Source organism: Triturus cristatus, chromosome 7 (genome assembly GCF_964204655.1).
Source record: "Triturus cristatus chromosome 7, aTriCri1.1, whole genome shotgun sequence".
In the NCBI taxonomy this organism is placed as follows: domain Eukaryota; kingdom Metazoa; phylum Chordata; class Amphibia; order Caudata; family Salamandridae; genus Triturus; species Triturus cristatus.
In genome coordinates, this window is record NC_140590.1 from 532,703,418 (window position 1) to 532,725,359 (window position 21,942).

A 21,942-nucleotide genomic window follows, 5' to 3' on the forward strand; every position below is an offset into this window, starting at 1 on the left:
CTATTCTTTATCTAAAGCTTGAAGTACAGCTGTTCATTATCTAAAGCTTGAATTACAGTTGATCATTATCTAAAGCTTGACGGACAGCCATTCTTTAGCCAGAGTTTGAAGGACAGCCGTTCTTTATCCAAAGCTTGAAGTACAGCCGTTCTTTATCCAAAGCTTGAAGTACAGCCGTTCTTTATCCAAAGCTTGAAGTACAGCCGTTCTTTATCCAAAGCTTGAAGTACAGCCGTTCTTTATCCAAAGCTTGAAGTACAGCCGTTCTTTATCCAAAGCTTGAAGTACAGTCGTTCTTTATTCAAAGCTTGAAGTACAGCCATTCTTTAGCCAGAGTTTGAAGTACAGCCGTTCTTTATCTAAAGCTTGAAGTACAGCCGTTCTTTATCTAAAGCTTGAAGTACAGCCGTTCTTTATCTAAAGCTTGAAGTACAGCTATTCTTTATCTAAAGCTTGAAGTACAGCTATTCGTTATCTAAAGCTTGAAGTACAGCTGTTCATTATCTAAAGCTTGAATTACAGTTGATCATTATCTAAAGCTTGACGTACAGCCATTCTTTAGCCAGAGTTTGAAGGACAGCTGTTTATTATCTAAAGCTTGAAGTACAGCCATTCTTTAGCCAGAGTTTGAAGTACAGCCGTTCTTTATCTAAAGCTTGAAGTACAGCTGTTCTTTATCTAAAGCTTGAAGTACAGCTATTCTTTATCTAAAGCTTGAAGTACAGCTATTCGTTATCTAAAGCTTGAAGTACAGCTGTTCATTATCTAAAGCTTGAATTACAGTTGATCATTATCTAAAGCTTGACGTACAGCCATTCTTTAGCCAGAGTTTGAAGGACAGCTGTTTATTATCTAAAGCTTGAAGTACAGCTGTTCATTATCTATAGCTTGACGTTCAGCCATTTTTTATCTAATGCTTAAAGTACACCTATTCCTTATGTTAAGCTTGAAGTACAGACGTTCTTTATCCAAAGCTTTATATAGTCGTTCTTTATCCCAACTTGAAGTAAAGCGATTCCTTTTTCTAAGCTTGAAGTACAGCCGTTCTTTAGCCAAAGCTTGAAGTACAGTTGTTCATTATCTAAAGCTTGAAGTACAGCTGTCTTTTATCTAAAGTTTGAAGTACAGCAGTTCTTTATCTAAAGCTTGAAGTACAGCTGTTCTTCATCTAAAGCTTGAAGTACAGCCGTTCTTTAGCCAGAGCTTGAAGTACAGCTGTTCTTTAGCTAAAGCTTGAAGTACAGCTGTTCTTTAGCTAAAGCTTGAAGTACAGCTGTTTTTTATCTAAAGCTTGAAGTACAGCTGTTTTTTATCTAAAGCTTGAAGTACAGCTGGTTTTTATCTAAAGCTTGAAGTACAGCTGTTCATTATCTAACGCTTGAAGTACAGCTGTTCATTATGTAAAGCTTGAAGTACAGCTGTTCATTATGTAAAGCTTGAAGTACAGTTGTTCATTATCTAAAGCTTGAATTACAGCTGTTCATAATCTAAAGCTTGAATTACAGTTGTTCATTATCTAAAGCTTGACGTACAGCCATTCTTTAGCCAGAGTTTGAAGTACAGCTGTTTATTATCTAAAGCTTGAAGTACAGCTGTTTATTATCTAAAGCTTGAAGTACAGCTGTTTATTATCTAAAGCTTGAAGTACAGCTGTTTATTATCTAAAGCTTGAAGTACAGCAGTTCATTATCTAAAGCTTGAAGTACAGCTGTTCTTTATCTAAAGCTTGAAGTACAGCCGTTCTTTAGCCAGAGCTTGAAGTACAGCCGTTTATTATCTAAAGCTTGAAGTACAGCTGTTTATTATCTAAAGCTTGAAGTACAGCTGTTTGTTATCTAAAGCTTGAAGTACAGCTGTTCATTATCTAAAGCTTGAAGTACAGCCATTCTTTAGCCACAGCTTGACGTACAGCTATGTTACTTAGAACCAGGTTACTGTTTTAAGAAACCACAAGTGGTAACCTGCAAAGAAACAACAAAAAAAGACAACTGCTATTCTGAACACAAAGGATCCCTCAGTTACTGAGACACTCAATGATGGTGATTCCAAAAGCATGTCATTGGGTTCACCTGATGTCCTTTAACTTGGAGTAAACACTGATGCAGCAGACATCAACCGAGAACCGAGTGCAAGCGAGAGGCGACAACTCTGCCAAGCCTAGTTACACAGCATCTTGTGCACCAACCCTGTTGAGCTACTGGAAATTAAAGTGATTTGGCCACTCTGATGCTGTCGCTACCCAGAATTTTCTCGGAGGTAACCGGCTCCACCATTTGGAGTGAGGAGATAGGAAAGGGCATTGCTGGGAGTGCATAACCTGCCTTTCTCTGGGACTATTTCAACGTCCCTACGGTCGTGCTTGTGTTTTAAGATTTTATCACTGCAGAGACAACCTTCTCTGCTCAGGTTTTAAATGTTATTACCTGCATCACTTTGAGACCTCAGAAGGCAGTGAGGGTTTTACATGCATTCGGGCCAAATCTCCCTTCGGGCCAAATCTCCCTTCAGCAGCCCTAGATAGGAAAACGTTCAATTTACTAGACTTCAAAAGTGAGAGCTTTTCCCCCACTAATCTATATTTTGCACAAATGATAACAACAATGGCATATTTAATGTTCTACCATTAATAGAAAGGATATTTACAAATAATTTGCGGCTGTTCCATTTTTAAATATTTTCACCTACTTTTGAAAGAAAAACAATGGAAAAGCAAAGGTTTTGTGTACGCGACAATTGTGGTATCGTTATGCAGTTGTCTTCCAATGTATGGGACTAGCCTGGTGTCCCGGCGACGAGGGCCTGCTGTATTGAAGCACTGACGGAAGGCCTCACGCGACCTCTGTGGCCATTTTCTTTCTATGCTGGCTGGTGCTGCTGGATTGACCTGGATGCTAGAAGCGCAGAATGTGTTGCCTTTGGCGTTCCCTGTCGATTTCTGTGCATCTTTGGACTCTCGCCATAACCTCAACTGAGACGACTGAGATGGGATAATCTGCTGAGACCCTGGGCACACAGACCACTTCCACCGCCCCCTGCGGCGCTGCCGCCACACAGGAAGCGAGGGCACAAAAGGGTTTTCTGCTACAAATCCACTCGGTAACGGTGCCCTGGAAATGTGTGTTAGTTTACAGGAGGCGTCTGCGTCAAGGCGGAAATTTAGATTTTTCCTCTTTTGGCGTGTGTTAGACGAGGCTGAGCAGGAAGAGTCCCTGGGGTTGGAGGAAGGTGGGGGTAATATCCGAGTTTATGGAAACGAAGCGTTCTCCATGAAAGAACTCCTTCAGCCCAAGGTTTTCCCCCAGTTCCACTTCCCAGTCTGTCTGGAGAAGCCATGGCGGACGCAGTCTCGTCTCGCGCCACAAGCTACCATCCAGGCTCTGCCCATTGGCAGCCTGGCACGGAGAAGAGTGGCAAGACCTGCCCCGGCCTCTGAAATGTGCATTTTCCCTGAAGCAGACCTGCAGATGCAAACCAAGGCTAATTAGGTGCGCCCTTGTTCAATGACGTGTCATCTTGTGACCCCTCCTGGGTGCCAGGTCAACTAGTATTTCAGAGTTGTTACACAGAAGAAATATAAAGTATTACCCCCTATCCTTTGGGTAGAATTTGCTTCTGAATATATTTGCAATAAATCAGGTTTGATAGGTAAATAATCCGTTATTGTTTTTGGCAGCAAAGTGTGGATTTGGAAAACGGAATACATTTTAATAGACATTTGGTAAAGTGAATAAGTACATGTTTGAAACTGTCTGCCTCATTATGGGCCACATGCAGAAAAGGTTTTAGTGGTCACAAACGGAGAATCAGGCTGTTTGCTCCCGCTAACTAGCCTTTTGAAATATAACAACCCTGTTTTGCGAGTTGGCAAAACATTACCAAATTGCAAAATAGGGTTTGCAAGTCAGTATTGGGAAGGGACGTGTAAAGGGCATCTTGCAGGGGGATGTATAAATGTTTTGCGACCGGAATGCAGTCGCAACACAATTGCATTTTACCCCCTACTTCAAGTAGGTAGTAGGCACAGCCGCAAACAGGCTTCCCGTTTGCGAATGGTTGCAAACCAGTTTTTTAAGAGCAGGGGACCACTGCCTTCTCTTAAACAAGCATTGGCATAGCCAATAGTTCTTGCGTTTGGGACCTTATAAGTGTTTAGCCATGCAGCACATTATCCATTACATTGCATTAGCCATTAAAGACATCAAAGTTTGTGGTAAATCAGTGGCGGGAGACCTAATTAATACGCTGTCAAAACAAAAGCCATCAAAGAAATGAATGTGCAAGCACATCAGTAATAATTAATGTTTTGTCATAAATTGATTGATACCTTAATTAATTGCCAGAAAGCATAGGACCAGGTGTTAACTATGTGCTGATTCGCTTTAGTGCTCTGTCAACGTCAGGCTGCATGGAAGGCACAGACATACCCAGTTGGAGCAATCAGCCTTTGTTTGATTTGGCAGAAGTGAGAGCTGGGGCATGAAAAGGCCTCTCTGTTAGCAGCCGGAGTGATCATTGTAGCAAAAAAAAAAACCCTATCCCTCCAAAATTAGCATGGCACAATGAAGAATGTGCGATGTTAAGCAAATGACAACTGCTTATGTGTGACAGGGTCAAAACGGGCCTCACCTTGTGGCAGCCTTTAAGCCCCCCTCAAGGCAGTACCCTGGCCTGAGAGCTCTTGATTAAGTCTGAAAGGGGGCCCTCCATGCAGTTTGCAAGGGGCCCCCTCAAGTTTTGTTATGCCACTGGGAAGAGCAGGGAGGAAACATGAAAAAGCTGAAGTGTCGCTTACAAGCTGTCATATTAGTGACTTACTTGAGTCAGCTGATGACGACGAAAAATGCAACTGAAACGCGGCAGCAACTGCTAAGACATGTTAACAGTTATGGCACGCTATCAAACGCCTTATTTTGTAAATTGAGTTTTTGATCAATGCTGGTATTGTATGGCTCCAGCTCTAATGCCTACAAAACCCTCGTAAAAACACAAGAGCGTGAGAAGGGAAAGGCGTAAAGGAGAAGGAAAATATTGATGTCCATGGAGGGTGGAACAGCAGATGGGAGCAACGCGTGCAGTTGGAGGACTTTCACTGCAAATTTTAAAGACTGATTGGAAGTTTTTTAAACTGTCATGGGGCGACTCTGTTTCTCCTGGGGATTCTGCAGAGAGAGGTGGTGCTGCTGCATTGTGTGAGGTGAGGGGGGGAGGGAGTGAGGATCAGGAGGGCTAGGGGAGCTGTGTGGCTTGGGGTGGATGAAATGCTATGCTGTGAGGTGTGACATTGCATGATGCTAAGAGACGGAGCAATGGGGGGCAGAGGTGCAAAAGGCAGGAGGTATGAGAGGAGATTATCTGGGAGGGAAGGTAGCAATGCAACAGCACCTTTATTGTACCAGCACTAGACATAGAGCTCCCCACGCTCCCCAAAACAAACAATGTGACTGAGCTTAGGGCTGGATGCTGAGATGCATCAGCTATGGAGAGATGGTGATCTGGCATTCAACTGTAAATAATATTTGAGCAGTTTTTACCATCCTTGCGGAGGGAGAATGTACATGGGTGGCTCAAATTGTCCATGGTGTGTACACCCTTCATGGGACAGACGCTGTCGGTCTCAGCCGTAATAACAGTTGAAATCTCGAGTTGGAGCAACAGCCTTCAGATATAGGCTGAGGTGCATTGGGAGAGCGCTGTGGGGTTACCCAGACTAGAACAGATCGTGCTGCAGGTCCGGATTGAGGTATATTTTCAGAGCTGTTTGTGGGGGGCAGTGGGTGCCAGTGCTGGCAGAGAGACGATGGCTGCATGCCAGAATTAAGATCCACAGCAGGATCTGTACATGAGCCCTCTGCTTGAAGAACAGCGGGCACTGCAGGCGGAGTTGAGATGCGTTGGAGGAGCTGGGCGTGACTGGTAATACTTGAATACTTGAAAGTGATGTAGGTGGTAATATGGATATAGCAGGCTTTGCTTTTGTGGCCTTCTCTGTGCATCATGGGGGGCATTTGCTGCTTCTGGCCTACCTCAGAGATGGAAGGAAGGGTGGGCAGCTAATTGTGCAGGGTTTGAGCTCGGTGCCACGGAGCCTGCTGAACTTTAAAGGAGGTGCTTGCTGCACTGTCTCTCCAATACATCCACAGTGACTTTTCAGAGGTCACAGGCACTTCCAACATGCACATAGGTGTCCTTCTAGTGCCAAGCATACTCAAGAGACACAAGCACACAATCGTAACACACGGTGTATACAAGTACCATTCTGAGATATGTTGAGGTAAGTTTTTGACAGGCGCGAGCTCACATGAATCCGCGCACACACGAAGGAATAAATAACGCTGATGGCACCTGTGAGTTCCGAGATGCACACCGATATCAAACGTTAATATAGTACCACTGAGTTTTGAAATGTGTAGACAAGTAGGTATAATTCTGATACAGTCTGAGTTTTTCTAATGCTCGCTCACAACCTACAGATGTAAAATGTCATACTCACAGTGCACAGACAGTTGTGGAAGGACTACATGTACAGTTCCCATGTGTTTTACATATGCACGCTTAGAACAATGACACACATGAAAGCTCGGCACACGTTTTCTCCCCTCACTGTCCCTAAACCCATTTGTAATGTTGCTTCTGTGTTATTGCTTTAGATGATTGCTCCAATGCCTTGCTAAAGTGCATAAGCTCAGTGCCTTTATATTGGGAAGTACAAAAATCTGATTACATGTAGCACTGAGAAATTGCACACCTTGGCGGGAAGGGCTAGGAAAAAGCAAGTTATGATCAACTGCTCAGAACAAAGCAAGTAAAATATTTTTAAGTGCCCTTTGTCTCCAAAGGCTTTTAAGTGGAAATCCTTAAGACAGCAGCAGTGGCTGATGGAGATGTGAAAAGTGCATGTGTATGTGGCAGCACTTCCGGGGAGGGGTGTCAGATTTCAGCAGCCTTGGTCAAAGCACTACCATGAGTCTAATTACAGCTCTAATGTGGGTGGGGTGACCCCTTTACTACAAGTTGGGAGTGGGTTGGGCAACTGCTAGCAAAAGGGAAAGCAAGCATTTCAGGACATTCCAAAAAGACGAGCCGAGATAAAAAAAAAATAGCGCACCAGAAGTAACAGAAATGACCAGAAGTGAACGCCTACGTGTACTAGGGCCTGTTGCCATTGGAGGGAACCAAGCATACAAAGGAGGGACAAATACAACTAATGCACCACTGAAAAGCCAGCAATTCAGAACGACACACACAAGAACTAATGGAAATCGATGGGCATGTTTGAAGCAAAGAGACTAGATACAGCATGTCTCAAAGAGACCGCACATGCACTGCCTAGGTGAGACCTAAAAGCGAAACTGAAACATTTTATTTTCCTTTTTGAAATGCATCCAGTTTTCCTTTATGCATCCTGTTTTCCTTTAAGGAAAATGGGCTCATTTAAAAAAAAAAAAAAAAAGGAATCTTTTTTTTTTTTTTTATTTAAAAGCAAACACAGACCTGGTGGTCTGCTGTCCCCGGCAGGCCATCACCCCTGTGTTTTTAGCGATTCCAAATGAGTCGCAAATTGCGACCTACGTTATGAATATTGATGAGGTAGGTCAATTTGCGACCCACTGAGATTCGCCTAACATGTCTGAGACACATTACTGCTATCGCTGTTAGTGACTTCTGACTTCCTAGTTGTGAATCGCTAAGATTCGCAAATAAGAAGTCGCAAACTGATTTCTTTGTGCATGTGGCCCTAAGCCCTTTAACGATAGGTAGGTGCAGAACCAATGAAAGATGAGCCAAGTGTACTACCCAGTATTTAAAGCCACATCACATCACACATGGTGCGTTGGATATGTACCATATTTAGAGGTAACACCCCATAAGAACAAACCTATTCATAAAATAATCTGCAGTATGTTGTTGTCAACAGCTTATCGTGTTTTGTCAGTTATCCATTGCCTTCATCAGTACTATGAGCAAAGTACCACTTCATCAGGACCAGGACAGGAAGGTACTAGAAATTAAAAGTGCTTTAAGGCCATGCTGTATTGCTATAAAACCTTTGTGAAAAAAATAGCAAAAAACAATCCTTTGGTTAGTTTTATAACCAGCCCCTATTCCTAGTGGAATGTGGTTATTTTCACAGAATTTCTCCTCGGTATTTCCTAACATATGAAGTTCCATAACTGGAGCCAAGGTTGACTGCTGTAACTCACTGCTGACCAGCTTCACAAAAAGAGCCTGGTCAAACTCTGAGCAACTAAAAATGCAGCCTTGCGAGCAGTGACTAACACAGCTAATTGAGATCAGATTCCTTGGGATTACACTAGGTACCAGTGAAGGAAAGAGTACAGTTCAAGGCTCTCACCATGGCAGGGGCGGGCATCAAATGGAACTGGGCTCTGGGATATCTAAGAAATAGCTGTACCTTACAAGGTAAATGTAGACGTATATGCTGAAATGAGAAGCCATGGCTATTGTTAGCCAAGGTTAGCACCAGTTGGGTAGTGGGTCTGAAATTTCCATTGTTGCACTCTAAGCTGTGGAACAACGTTCCTCGTGATTTACGCCTAAATAAGGAGTTACCATCTTTTTGACAGAATTTTGAAAGCCAACTTGTTCAGTTGATCCAGAGCTTTCAATCCCTTAGACCATAGAAAGCAAACACGTGTGCGCTTACAGCTTTTAAGTGCTATGCAGACATTCTAAGGGTTGGTTGTGTGAATTCATGTAGGAGCTATTTGTACTGCGCATATTTGGCCAAATGTCAGTTGGGCGCTGTGCGGGGTCAAAGGCAAGGATCGAATGGTCAAGTCTTGTAGTAGTCCCTTTGAAGGCAGTATTAGTTGTACCTGGGTTATATGTGGATGTTTTTCTCCCAGTTTCATCAGCAGGGGTGGTGATGGTTACTGGGCCAATGGTATGCCAGCACCTAGGGCAACAAAACCATCAGTACTGCCCTGCTAGAGATCATGCGGTCAGGCAGTCCCAGCTTGGTCTGCCAGCAACAGGTTAAGAGGGCACCACTGATTTTTAGGTCTCGCCTGAGCCAGCGCTTTAGCGCAGCTCTCGCGAGAGCTTTTGTAAATGGGGGATCTGGAAGTGCAAACGAGTGCTTTCAGGCCTCCAAATACAGTGCATGGGCGCCGGGCGCGCGCACCATTTGGCAGCCTGCACACCATTTGCTTTCACTTTCGCGGCCGCACGGCCGCTTTGATGTTTGATCGCGATCACTTTCAGTTTCGCTGCCGCACGGCCGTTTGTTCCTCATTAGTTTAACCTTCCAAAGCTCACCATCCATTTTAAGAACTGGCCTAGCTTTGTAGTCACAAAAAGTTGTCCGGTTTTCTTTCTAGTGAAGGTGCTTCGTTGTTTGACATCTGTCAAGCACTTACTGCTTTGCACTAAAGCCGATCAGAAACCCACTGAAATCCAACAGATCGCTATGGCTCTATGGTGGTAAGTGAGAGAGACTCACTTCAATGCTCCAACCTCGGGTAAATGAGCACAGTTATTCGCCTTTCTCTTGGACAGAACTGCCAAAACATGACAGCAGCATCCGATGCTGGACGGATGTAACCTCCGGCTCTCCCACGAACAGAGCCATGTCAACCCGCTTGGCCCCGAGACGGTTTCGTTCCCAACAGTTACAAAGATACATCCCATTAACTTGTTTCACAAAATTAACCATGTGCCAAGCATTCCTGGCTAATCCTGGTTCCTCCGTATTAAACATCGTGGCTATTAGAAATCATACCAATGCATCAAAACTCCTACCAGGCAACACCCACCACCCAAGGCAACCGTATTAAGGTGCTGGCAAATGAGCCAGCAGGGCTTCCCAACACAAGCTTACTGCCCAACCAAATAAATTAATAAAGCTCTCCTAAACTCCAAAATCAACAAAATTCATTACCCTACGCCACACGAAATATCCTGCTCCGTGCCGTAACCATAGTTTACCCCCTTCCCCCATAAACATATCCGGGGCCATCACTCACCTTGTCGGACAACTTCGTGTTGGGATTAGGCTAGCCTTCTTGGGACAAAAACTTTAGTCGGAAATCAAACCACAGCCGTGACAAGCTGCAACCACAATCAAGGCCCTAGCGGAAATTTGTATACAAAGCGTGCTCAATTTAAAAGCGTGGCTGAGCTTGTTCATTTATGAAGCACAGATGGACAGAATGCAAAGTAACACCGGGTCACAAAACTGGGTTCAATCCATCGTTTTTTGCTCAGAACGCCACCCCGGTTTGGACCAAGCCATATGCAAATCAGTCTTCACCAGGCTTTATGTGGGATATAAACTTCAGGGGGGTGTGGGATTTCAATGGGGCTTGACCAATGCAGTCACGGACGTGGCTTAAAACACCCAAGCTAAAACAAGCATTTGCAATGCAATAGGTCTCGCATTGACGCGAGTTTGAGCTATTGGCATTGCACATAACAATGCCTTTTATTTTTGATTTCTTTTTAAAAACATAAATAAAAGGAATTGTTATTTACAATACCAATAGCTTAAACTCTCGTAACTGCGAGACCTATTGCATTGCAAATGCTTGTTGGGGATAGTAGTTTAAATGCCTACACTTCTTGCTGGTGACTGGCCTCCCTAGGACTACAACTCCCAGCAGGCTTTCCCAGGACTCCTTTCGTAAACGTGTGGTGCTGGGTGCAGAGACGTTTACCATACACCTCTTAGCTGCAGCAATAACCAGTTATATAAGCAAAACTGCCAGCCACACACAGCCCTCTATGACAATGGCAGTTTCTTGTTTTTGCTTTCGACATTTGGTGTTAAACGTCTGGGTGAAAGGTCACCAGGCATTTGATTGGGTTCCAACAGGGCAATTTTCAGTTCTGCCTTGGTACCTATTTGATCCTGATACAGATTCCAATGCAACACCTTTATGGGCTTTCTTAGTGGCCATTTTCCCAGCAGTGGATCTGTTCAAAAGTACTTCTACCGGACATCAGGCATAGTTGGGCTGTGGAAGCGGTAGTCAACATAGCTGTGAAATTATCAACTTCTCCTCGGCCCACAACCAGTGTTTAAATGGGCTTGTGCTGTCCGGTACTGAGTACCAGCACTTTTTTATTCTGAAAGGGAGAGTACCTGCACTTCTCAAGAGAGACTTAATACTTTTAATTAGAGAGTACCTGCACTTTTCAGAACAATCAGGTACTCTGGTACAGAATACATGAACTTCTATTTTTTCCATTTCAAGCACTGCCCACAACCTACATATTTCTTTCACTGCACACTAAAAACACAGTAGCGGGAAGTAGTGTTTGTTACTGATGGTACCTGCATATGTTATGTCCATTCCCTTTCGGTTTACCTTTTTCTAACCCATTCTCTCTCTCTCGCCTCTGTTACTATCTCAAGAAATTCCATATTTGCCGCTGACTATTCTAATCGAGCCTTTTTTCTTAGATTTCTGGGAGTTGTAGTCCTGATTTGATGGTGGGGGTAAGGACTGTAAATTGGATGAGGTACTCGCACATGAAAAAATGGAATATTTGATAGTTCTGTATCTGTCTTCCTCTTGTGCATGGATTGCCTTTTTCCACAGTTTCTCTGTTTCAAAAGTTAAACTTTTTCAATAATAATTATAACAAAATCCTTGTTACTTATTTGTCTTAAACAGCTAATAATCAGTGACCTAGCCAATAGTCCTGTCTGGTTTTAGGTGTATGTCAGTTGTTGTGTTGTATATCTAGATGAAGTAACTGAAAGCTCCAAGAGGCACCAAAATACCAGCTGGGTGGCACACTAAGGGACCACAGAAATGTAGCTTGTAGACAGACCATTCGCCCCCTCACTTAAAACCGTGCCTGACCAGCCCTCACATGCTGTCTTTCTGAAACCCAGAAGTGACAGGCTCTGTACACTTTTTCCGCCTTCTTCATTCTTTCCTCTCCCCCCCCCCCCCCCCCCCCCGTTAGTTTCCCGCGCCCTCAAGCTGCAGACGTGACGGGTTCTGCATGTACATGAACTCTTTCTCGGTCCCCAAGCCCCAGAGGTGACGGGCTCTGTACCCCATGTGCCCCTCCCTCATTCCTTTATCCCCACTGACTCTCTTCCTGAGCTGGAAAGGTGCGGGGCTTCATATCCGTTTTCCAGTCTATAGGTTCCCTTCCTGAGCCCTAAAGCTGCCGAGGTGACAGGCTGTGTACCACACTGCCCCTTCCTCATTCCTCTACCCCAAAAAGTTCCCTTCCTGGGCCACAGAGGTGACTGGCTCCGTGTCCCTGTGCCATCACTGACGGCCGTTCTTGCCAGCACTGACGGCCGTTCTTGCCAGCACTGACGGCCGTTCTTGCCAGCAGCTGACGGCCGTTCTTGCCAGCACTCACTCACTGACTGACGTTCTTCCTGAGCTCTCAAGTGCTAGAATATTACCGCTGCCACGCTGGCCCCGCCCCTTTCTACACCCGGCTCCTCCCCGCCCGCTGGCTTCGGATTTCCTCACATGTGGGCAGACTTACTCCGTCATGCCACAGTCAGTTCCTGAAAGTGAGACTTTTGCTGCCCGTGCACTCTCGGTACCGGTGCTCCCCACACAGGGCTTGGAAAAGGGTGGCTCTCCAGAAAGGACCGTGCTGTCAAGAGGTAGGTTGGCTGGCTCCGAGGCGGGGGGCGGGGCTGGCTCCTGACAGGTGGGCGAAGAGAGTTTACCAAGCGCCTTCATGGCCGGAGTTGGCTGAAAATAGATTCAGGGGATGGCACCGTGACTACCTGTCAGGAAACCCCCTCCCCTTCTGGATACAATTGTCTTGCTCTTGGTTTGTTTGTTCATCCTACTCATTTGCTATTTCTTGTTTGCGTCAGGCACCATCATAGCTTGTTGCCCCCCTTCGTGTGCCTTTGCCTACTTGGCGCTATGTTTCTGCTTTTTTTCTGGAACGTTTTTCAAATTGCCTCTGACCCCCGTACATAGTTTGTTTTCTGCGGCCTACTGCAAATAGCTGCTTGGTGGTGAACTTGTTAGTTTTCTATTTTTGCCTCCCGGTGGCCCTTCAGCGCGGGCTCGTTTGTTTTGTTTTCCATTTCTTCTTAGCTTTTTGAATTCGTTTTCCCTGGCCACCCCTCCAGAGTCTCATGGTGCTGAGCTTGCTTGTTTTTACTTCTTCACCCTGATGCCACCCTTCTGAAACCCCTTGACGTTTACTCGTGTTTTCCATTGTTTACTTCCGATGACCTCTTTTTCCCTGGGTTCGCGGTTGTGTTTTGTGGCTTCTTTAAATAGCTTCATGGCGCTAGGCTTGTGTTGTATACAACATCGGGATGCATTCTAAAGGTGGCCATGCTTGTTTGTTTACAGTGCCTTTCTTTGGTGCTCTTTTGATATTATGTTCTTTCAGTGGTATGCTGGTGGTTTGCTTTCTGGGGCTCTCTTTGGTCTTTATCCTTCACTGAGCTCGTCTTTTCTTAGTTGACTATTTGACGCTTCACCTGTGTTTTTCTGAGATTTCCGTCAGACGGCCTTTTGGCGCTAGGCGTACAGTTATTGCCAGTGGTTTACTTCAGATTACTTCATGGGACGGGGTGTGTTACATGTGGCTTCCAAGACCAGTTCTCTGGGCTTGTTGTGACTGGTTCCTTTGAGTGACATAAATGGGTGACTTCTAGGAGCTAGACTTTGGAAGAGGGCTAGTGTTGGTTTTCTGTGCCTTTCCTTGGACAGCTTCTTGGAGCTGTACTTGTGTTCTTAATTAATTGAAAACACAAATATCTAAGGAACTTGTGAAAAAAAGTCATGTTCCAAAGGGGAAACGTCCTGACCTACGGGCTCAACCAGAGATATTTGAGAGGTCTCCTCACCACGGTAAGTCGTATGTGAGGCGACCTCGCCAGTACCTCTGGTGGAGCCCGTGAGTCCTCGGGGAAAGAACGGGTTTTTTTCACCATGTTTCTTGGATACTCAGCACCTTGTGTGTTTTTTATTGCATAAGTAGGAGGACGTGCTTGGGTTTGTTTCCTCTATCTTGTAATTACCTTGCCATAGGCTTCTTGGCACATGATTTGTTTTAGGCCAACACCTTTCCTTCACCCTGATGGGATCCGCCCTCACTGACCATGAGTCACATCAGGCGAGAAATCAGATCACCACCACACACTCCTCTTTCGCACTCAATAAGCCTATTGTGGTTCAACAAACTTGTGTTTCAAGGGTAAGAGTATGCCCGTCCACCCCACCTGCAGAGGGCGCTGCGAGTGCATGTTCTCCGTAGCAAGGCTGGACTGGCCATACCCGGTATCAAGCATTTTCCTGCAAAGCTGTAAGGGTGGGGGGGGGCTGATTTTCAGTGGCGGCTGGTGACATTTGAAAGTGGTGTAGCGTAAATACTGCACTGTGGCGAGCAAGCGTAGCGAGCAAGCCCGAACCCCCTAGTTGGCAAATGGTGCATTCTCAAGCAAATTTGAGAAAGAGGTGACTTGGCGAACACATCTCTGGGAGTAGCCAGACAAGTCTCTTTGCACTTGCACAGATACATCGCTCTCCCTGCCTTCACATAGGCACACTACTCACCCTGCACTCATAGACCCATTACTCACCCTTCCCTGACACATCACTAAGGCTGCATTTACCCATCCCCACCACATCACTCACCCTGGAGTCACACAGGCACACTGCTCACCCTGCACTCACCCTTCGCTGCACTGCACTGCACTCAATCGGTTTAATTTATTAAAGCCTGTCTAGGCCTGACATTGCCTGGTAACAGACTACAGTAGGGGGATGGTAATTAAACTAAAGAAAACTTACCTACCTCCGCTCAACTTCTCTACACTCCGGCTCACGCGCCGCCTCAGGTTCATCCAATATCCCAGAAGACAGGCCCCCTGTCGGTACAGTTATATAGAGCGATTCCTCTGTTTACCGTAAGTGCCCATGAAATGCTCAGTGCGCTGTGCTGCTGGTTTCTTGTAGCTCAGCTCGGCCAGGCTCCCCAGCCAGCTGCTGTATGAGATGGGGGACGTCATTCCCAGGTCCCTCGTCCCTCACAACCATTAAATGAAGATTTTCGTAGTGGTGGACCTGTTACTTTTTACTGGTAGACTGCCCCAAAACCCACCCTTCAGCCATTCGTTGGTAATAATGGTGACGCTGCAGTTTTATGGCAGTTCTTTTAACTGTATTTAACAGGTGTCACTACTAGTCACTTTACCACTGTTCATTTTACTGATCTCAGGTGGATGAAGAGCTCAGATTGCCCTGCCTAGAATCCGGAATCGTGACCTCGGGTGACGTTCACATGCAGCAACGAGAGCTTAATTCATGAACCTATCGGTCTGGTTGATTCAGGAAATATAGAGCTGAACAGACTAACACTCTTCGTCCATGGCTATATGGTCACTGCTGCGTTTTGCGTGTTAATGTTTCTTTTTTTACAGACAGACCTGTCCGGTCACCCATAACTTGTGTCACCTGCCTTCCAGGTGAAAGACCTGCAAACCTGCAAATTTAGACTCTCATTGCAAATGGTCTGCGGCCAGCCGGTCGGTGTATTTTCGAGATGGGATACTTGATGTCAAAGCATAATCATGCAACATTTCTCATTCACTTTAGCACTTCAAGCCAGGAGCACTTTCATTGGCGGATTTGGGTCAAACACTAACTGGTTAATAGAGAAGGAGCCCTTCACAAAGCTAAACTGGACAGGAGAGGCTGGTCTACTGACAGGACTACTGGAATCATGCAATTTTTACCACCGGGGCGTTTTCTGCATATTTTTAGAATTGCTGTATGTGCGGCAGCATGACATGCATGGTGAAATTCCGGGTCATTTAAGGACAAATCAAACTGCAGAGGAGACGTGATTCGTGAATGGCATAGATTAAATACATTATTCTTGACATTGTACTCAGGAATAGACCACGGGCTCTCTCTGGACAGTTATCGAACAGTGAGGCGGTGGGCAGGGATGAAGTGTCAGTCAGGCTCAGGCCCGCGAGGCTCACCGGCCAGAGGCGGGAAGATGGAACCTGTCAGTGCCACAGTCCCTCTACTCAAAACACCTTGACGCCTCTCGTTTATAGTGCAGCAGCTTTGTCGGACACCTTCAGAAGCATTAAAACGCGCATCGCTCGGCAGAGGAGGAGAACTTGTTATTGCTTGTTATTGCTTTCCATCGCTTTTCTGTGCGTTTTGACACTTATTAGTGTTTGTCATCACTTTCCAGTGTCTGTTACTACTAATTACTTCTAACAGGCCATCCAAGGCCCGCAACGCTCACCTGCCTGTTCGTTCCCGTTGCGGCCCTGTTGGGGTGGGACGCGGTCCCCCAGCATTCGAGAGGCCGGCTCATGATGGTTTAAATGAAATAAAAACGCGAACGTGGAGTTACAGGAATCCACATGCATCAAGTGGTGCTCTTTAGACCTCTGTGCCACTATGAGCGGTGCAAAACAGTGCGAGAATCGCGTGAGACGTTTTGAGAATGATCACCTGCTGATATTGGCAAATCAGAAGACTTATGCGACTGGGGGCGGCTGACCCGGCTGTATCCTGGCATTTGACAGGGCATGGGGCGACTGTGTGAAAAACACATCACCGCCCGAGAGGATCCTATCTTTAGACGCCTTCACTACACTAGGCATGCGCAGCATACCTAATGGTTTGTGAATGTGAGTGAGGAGCAATGCTCCTCACTCACATGCGCAGTCAGACCATCTTCTGGACTCCTCCTGCTCTCGCCTGCGCTGTGCGTTGACACACGCACTTTCACCTGTGTGAAGCACAGGCCTGTTGCAGGGATTCTGATTATGCGCAGAACTATGCGCAGGAACCCAGGCCCTCAGTGAATTGCGGTGTACCAAAAACTCACCTCAGAACTCAGAACCCCTTATCCGGCCAGCATCAGTGTCCCATTCGTTATCCGAGGTTTAGCTCAGGAATGGTGGGAATCAGAAATACCTTTTCGTAATTATTCTCGTACCAGTCCACAACAGAATAAACAGAGACACGGTAAAAGTTTAAAGAGTTTATTTTATAAACCTCGTGTCCTAAGATGCAGCAGTTTGGCTAACATTAGCAGACAAACGATTAAAATCAAAACCATCAGCATAGTTACAATACCATAGAAAATGAAAGGAGTAATCATACTAAAATGACAGTGGATCTAAGCCACCTTCCTTTCTCTAGCAAACTAATCATATTATTAGACTAATAAAAGGTCTCTAGGCTTGAATGGGGAACCCCATACCGTAAAGATCAGCTCAGTGAGTTCACATCACAGGATCAGCTATGCTCTGCTCCTAGGAACGCTCTTCTTCCGAATGTAATGAAAACATGTAACACTGCAATATTAAAAGCATTCGACTTTCAGGTATTTTGCAGCTGCGTGCGTGTTATGGCTAAACTAGTGGGCCGATCAACCTGAACTCAACAACATGCACCGTCTAGCGACCCAGACTGTTTCTTTTACACTGTGTACAGACCATGGTCGCTGCTCACTGTTTAGGATGTTAACAACAGACAGTTCTCATGTGAAGCAAAGTCGAGTAAGCATTTCTCAATTTAATAACATGTGACTACAGTGTCGTGTGCAAAAGCAGCAAAAGCGGCAAGATGGCTTTCTAACATCTAACGCGGTTATGCTAACTTAGCATTGTACAGATGTAGATAACGATCTTCACTACAGGCTGGAAATGTAAACAGACGAATTGTGAAAGCAATTCGTCTGTTTACATTCTGTTGCCCGAACTGCAGTGAGTTTCTTATGTGTTGGGATGCTTAGTGGGGCGCCCCCTATGGACCAGCCGCCACTGCTGATTTTGTTACTGGGGGCGGGTTTGTAGCAGTGCAGCAGTTTTGAAAGCACCCACTGCAGAGTTACTTGTATAGCCCGCATTTTCAGGCAACAATAAAAGTGTCAAGCTAACACTGGTGAATAATGTACCTGCTGTTGAGAGATTGAGTTTTATCTCATGGACGTGTTGGCTCATCTAAGGTAGCGCAGAGGGTTAATGTGCCTGCTGCAAAGAACATGTACCATGTACATCACAGAACAGTATTTTATGTGCATAGCTCAGTGGGTTACTACTTTTGTCACAGACATCCTTTTGTTTCTGTGCAGTTCAAAAATTGCAAACGCCAACTAGCACAGTGAGCTATGAACTGTCATCAAAGAGCTGCATGCAAATTACATGGTACAGGTTAGAGAGTTGTTTTTTTTCCCAGTCTCTCATTACCCTAATTTTGTGAAATGGGGCTTGTTTGGGTAGAAATACATTCTTATTAGTAAAGCCTACCCAAACCACTGTGTTACATTCTGAATATTGAGTTTGTGCTTCTCCAGACCAAGCACTCTTAAAAAAAAATGCCTACCAGTATGGATGACATGTGAAGCCTACACCTTGTGGTTCCTTTGTCTTTGCAACATTTTCTAAACACTGATTTTCACATGCATGATGTATCGGTGGCATCGTTAGGCCACTGCTCCACCAGCCTTAAGCAGGTGACATTCATGAAGAACTTGCCAGCAAACCAAGCAGTGCTGCCCTAGAGAGAGGCTGAACCAATTATCCGGGTCTGGTGGCTTAGTGGACTAATGCGTCCGTTGTAGGTGCCTGTGTTCGACCTTACGGTCACAGGTTCAAATCCAGGTGGGTCCACTCAGCCTTTCATCCTTCTGAGATCGATAAAATGAGTACCATGGATTTGGGTAACAATAAACATCTGTAATTCAGTGGCAAGATACCCTTGGGTGAACGTACGCTTTGCAAATGCACATCGTTATGCTTTGTTACTTAATGTTATTGTAATCCACAGGCAGAGTCCTCCTGATGGAAGCCTGGCTGAGGGCCTTTTCTGGCTACTTATGGGTGGTGACACTGGCTGTACTTCGGTGTTTAAAATCACAAGTAGAGTGTGAGGATCATGACCGAGGATGAACTCTGGTGCAACACTGTAGAGTGCAGCAGGGGCCGGTTTTGCTACCATATTACAAGTGCTTGGAACTGGAGCTGAGCGCTACTTGTTTCTCCAGGGTTTTCTGTCTGGTTTGTACTAAAATACAACCTTAATTATTGACATGAGTTGGTACTGCTGCAAACATCAAATCCTTCAAATATAAGGCTGAATTACACTGCAATATTTGTTTTCCTCTCCCCCAAGTTTGCAGTTGGCATGAAACGTAGAAGAGGACAATTAAATATGTCCAGCTTGAACCTTGCTGTGCCAGCCTGTTACTTGACAGCAAGGTTTTTTCCAGTTCCAGGGTTCATCTTGTGTGGCTTAGCCCCTGTAAGGATGAACACATAGGAGACGCGTTTGTTCTTAGAGCTATGTCACACAGGGTTGTGAGGAGTAATTGAATATGCCTTTGTAGCTGCATTTGGAATTGGGGAAACATATGATGGTGGAAAATCAGATGTATGCTCAATGTGACGTGGGCAAGTTGATTAGAATCACCATTTGGATGATGAGGACGTTATTATAGGCACCATTACTTTCTTGGAGAGAACCCCCCGAAAACCCTGTGGAAGATCAACCTCAGCAAGCAAACCTTGGTTTTTTTAAGCACTTCTCAAGGAAAACCTATAAAATATGATGTTTTTAGACTATTTGTTTTGATAATTGCAAAACCCACACCCTTGAACTCCTGATAGGTGTGTGCTTGTGCGCTTTGGATGTTCACTCACTCAAATCATGCCAAAAGTAGTTCAAAGTGGGGGGTGATTTAGTTTACTGGCTACTCCCTTGTGATTCATTGTCTCTGTATGTGTGTGATGTAAACTGCTCCGACAACCTACACTGGAATAAAAGGTGCTACAAACAAATAAAATACATGTGAGAGGGGGCTACGGAGAGCAGGGGCAGCTCCTCCGTTATGGAGGAAGAGCGTCGTCCCACTGCTTTTGAGCACTGAAGTGAAGGAAATATGATAATAACTTTGAGTTATTATCATTTTAGTTTCCTTTGCGGGTCCCTGCTCTGCTCTCGGAGCAGAGCAGGGGAGGAGTGGTTTGCCCACTCCTAGGTGCGCAATGACTGTTTGGTCGGCCCTCTCGGGCTACCCACATCAGTCATGCACACTTTCCCTGTTCTCCATGCAGGCTGCATTACAGAAGGCGTGGAGAACAAGCCCAGGTCCCCATTCCCTGGTTGAGTGTCGAACCAGGAGCTCAAAACCAATCACAATGCTGCATTGCAGCATTGTACTTGGTCAGGCGAGCCTTTGCTGTGCTTCCTGTTCCTCGGTCTGACGAGGAGACCAGGAGCAGAGACGGGGGACCGGTGCGTCCAGGTAAGTGTTTGCTTTTTTTGTTTTTACTGTTTTCCCCCCACCCCTCTTCTGCCTTGCCCACACCCGCCTGCCACCCGTGAAAAATGCCGGCCGGTACTGATGGAAAGATGAGAGGCACTGTTGGAGAGTGATAGTGAGAGCAGGGCCGTACTGGGCCTAGCGGGCATTGCCCATTTTCCTGGCAGGCTTGAATGGCGGGGGGCCAAATTTGGAGCCATGGGGGCTGTTTCTGGGGGGCTGTTTTGCAGCGGTGCTGCTATATCGGCTCCCAGTAACAAAAGCAGCAGGGGGATGGTCTGTCAAAATTGCCAGGGCTGTCTTGGTTTCCCATCCGGCCCTGAGTGAGAGTGTCGTTGAAGATCCCCAACAAAGACTGTTGTATCCTGGTGCACTGTAAGGTCATCATTAGCTATGCTTTAAAACCTCATACAATTGAAAATATAATGAAGAATGTGCTGTATAATGCACAATGTTTGGCAATTACTTTCCCAAAAAATGACTGGGGGAGGGGCAAGAACCTGCCCAAGCCTTCCTTGTGGCTGTCAGGCTCACCCGCTGCTCGTTCACTATGCACCGTATGGGGGCTGGTCTGCCAAAATTTGCCAGGGCTGCTTTGGGATCCCAGTCCGGCCCTACTCAGTAGGGCTGCCAAAGAAACTCAACATACTTTGGGGCAAGGGTATTTGTGTTTGTGAGTTTGGGGTTTCCACAAATTCCTTTTCAGTGCATGAAGTTAAGTGCCGATTCTTGATGGGAAAGATGAGTGGTGGGATACTGGGGAAGAAGGAGGCACTTAAACTTCCTGTCTTACCCCCATTTCTTCATTACCACTGGAAATTACGTCTTACACCAGTCTGTGATTTTTGCAGTCAGTCCTGTTCCCCACGTGCAGGGATCTCTACATCCTCTGCATACTTTCCTGCTGCACCAAGCATGAACTTCCAGTGGTGCTTTCCAGTGGAATAACTCTGTATCTTTTTACCACTCAGTGCGATTTTTCATCGACCTATTCATCAGCTCACCATTGAAAAATATATCTGCATTAACTGGCTAAAATGCAGTGGTGGAAAGCTTATTGTAGTGCCAGATCCCTGGTGCAGTAAACTATGTAATCTGGTTGAGTTTTCAGGCTACTCAGTAAACAGTGCCCCCATTCATGCTTTCCTTGGTCAATGAGATGCAGTTTATCTCCTAGTGGATTGACATCCTCAGTTGTACTTTCCTGAAGCAGTGAGCTTTGCACTCTTAGTCATGCTTCCTGGTGCAGGGCAGTGCCAGCCGTCTGTTGTGCTTTCCAGGACCCGTGAGCGGTGCAACCTTAGTTATGCTTTCTGCTGCACTGAACTGCCAAACCCCTATTGTGCCTACCTGGAGCTGTAATCTGTGCTCCATAATACTGCTGCCGGGTGCAGAACTGCTACAGGACACTGCCAAAGCTCAGCAGCACTTTCCTTGTGCAACTAGCAATGCATCGTCAGTGATGCTGCTTGGTGCATGCAACTCACCATCTTCAGTTGTGCATCATCGGTGATGCTGCCTGGTGCATGTGAATTCCCCCCATCAGTTGTGCATCACCAGTGATGCTGCCTGGTGAATGTTACAGCCTATCGTTAGTTGTGATCATTGATGATGCTGCCTGGTGACTGTGAATTGCCACCATCGGTTGTGCATCGCCAGTGATGCTGCTTGGTGCAT

General features: G+C 45.7%; 1 protein-coding gene across 5 annotated transcripts in view; it reads left to right on the forward strand.

Annotated features, from left to right (window-relative positions):
• Positions 1-21,942, forward strand: part of RHBDF2 (rhomboid 5 homolog 2) — a 381,680-nt gene that overhangs the window by 76,310 nt on the left and 283,428 nt on the right. Inside the window, exon 1 of one of the 5 annotated variants that reach the window (XM_085616912.1) lies at positions 12,470-12,604. The exons of the other annotated variants lie outside the window; for them this stretch is intronic. The gene's annotated coding sequence lies outside the window, so the exon portion shown is untranslated. Of the gene's footprint in view, positions 1-12,469; positions 12,605-21,942 lie in introns of those variants that run through there. 5 annotated transcript variants of the gene reach the window in all.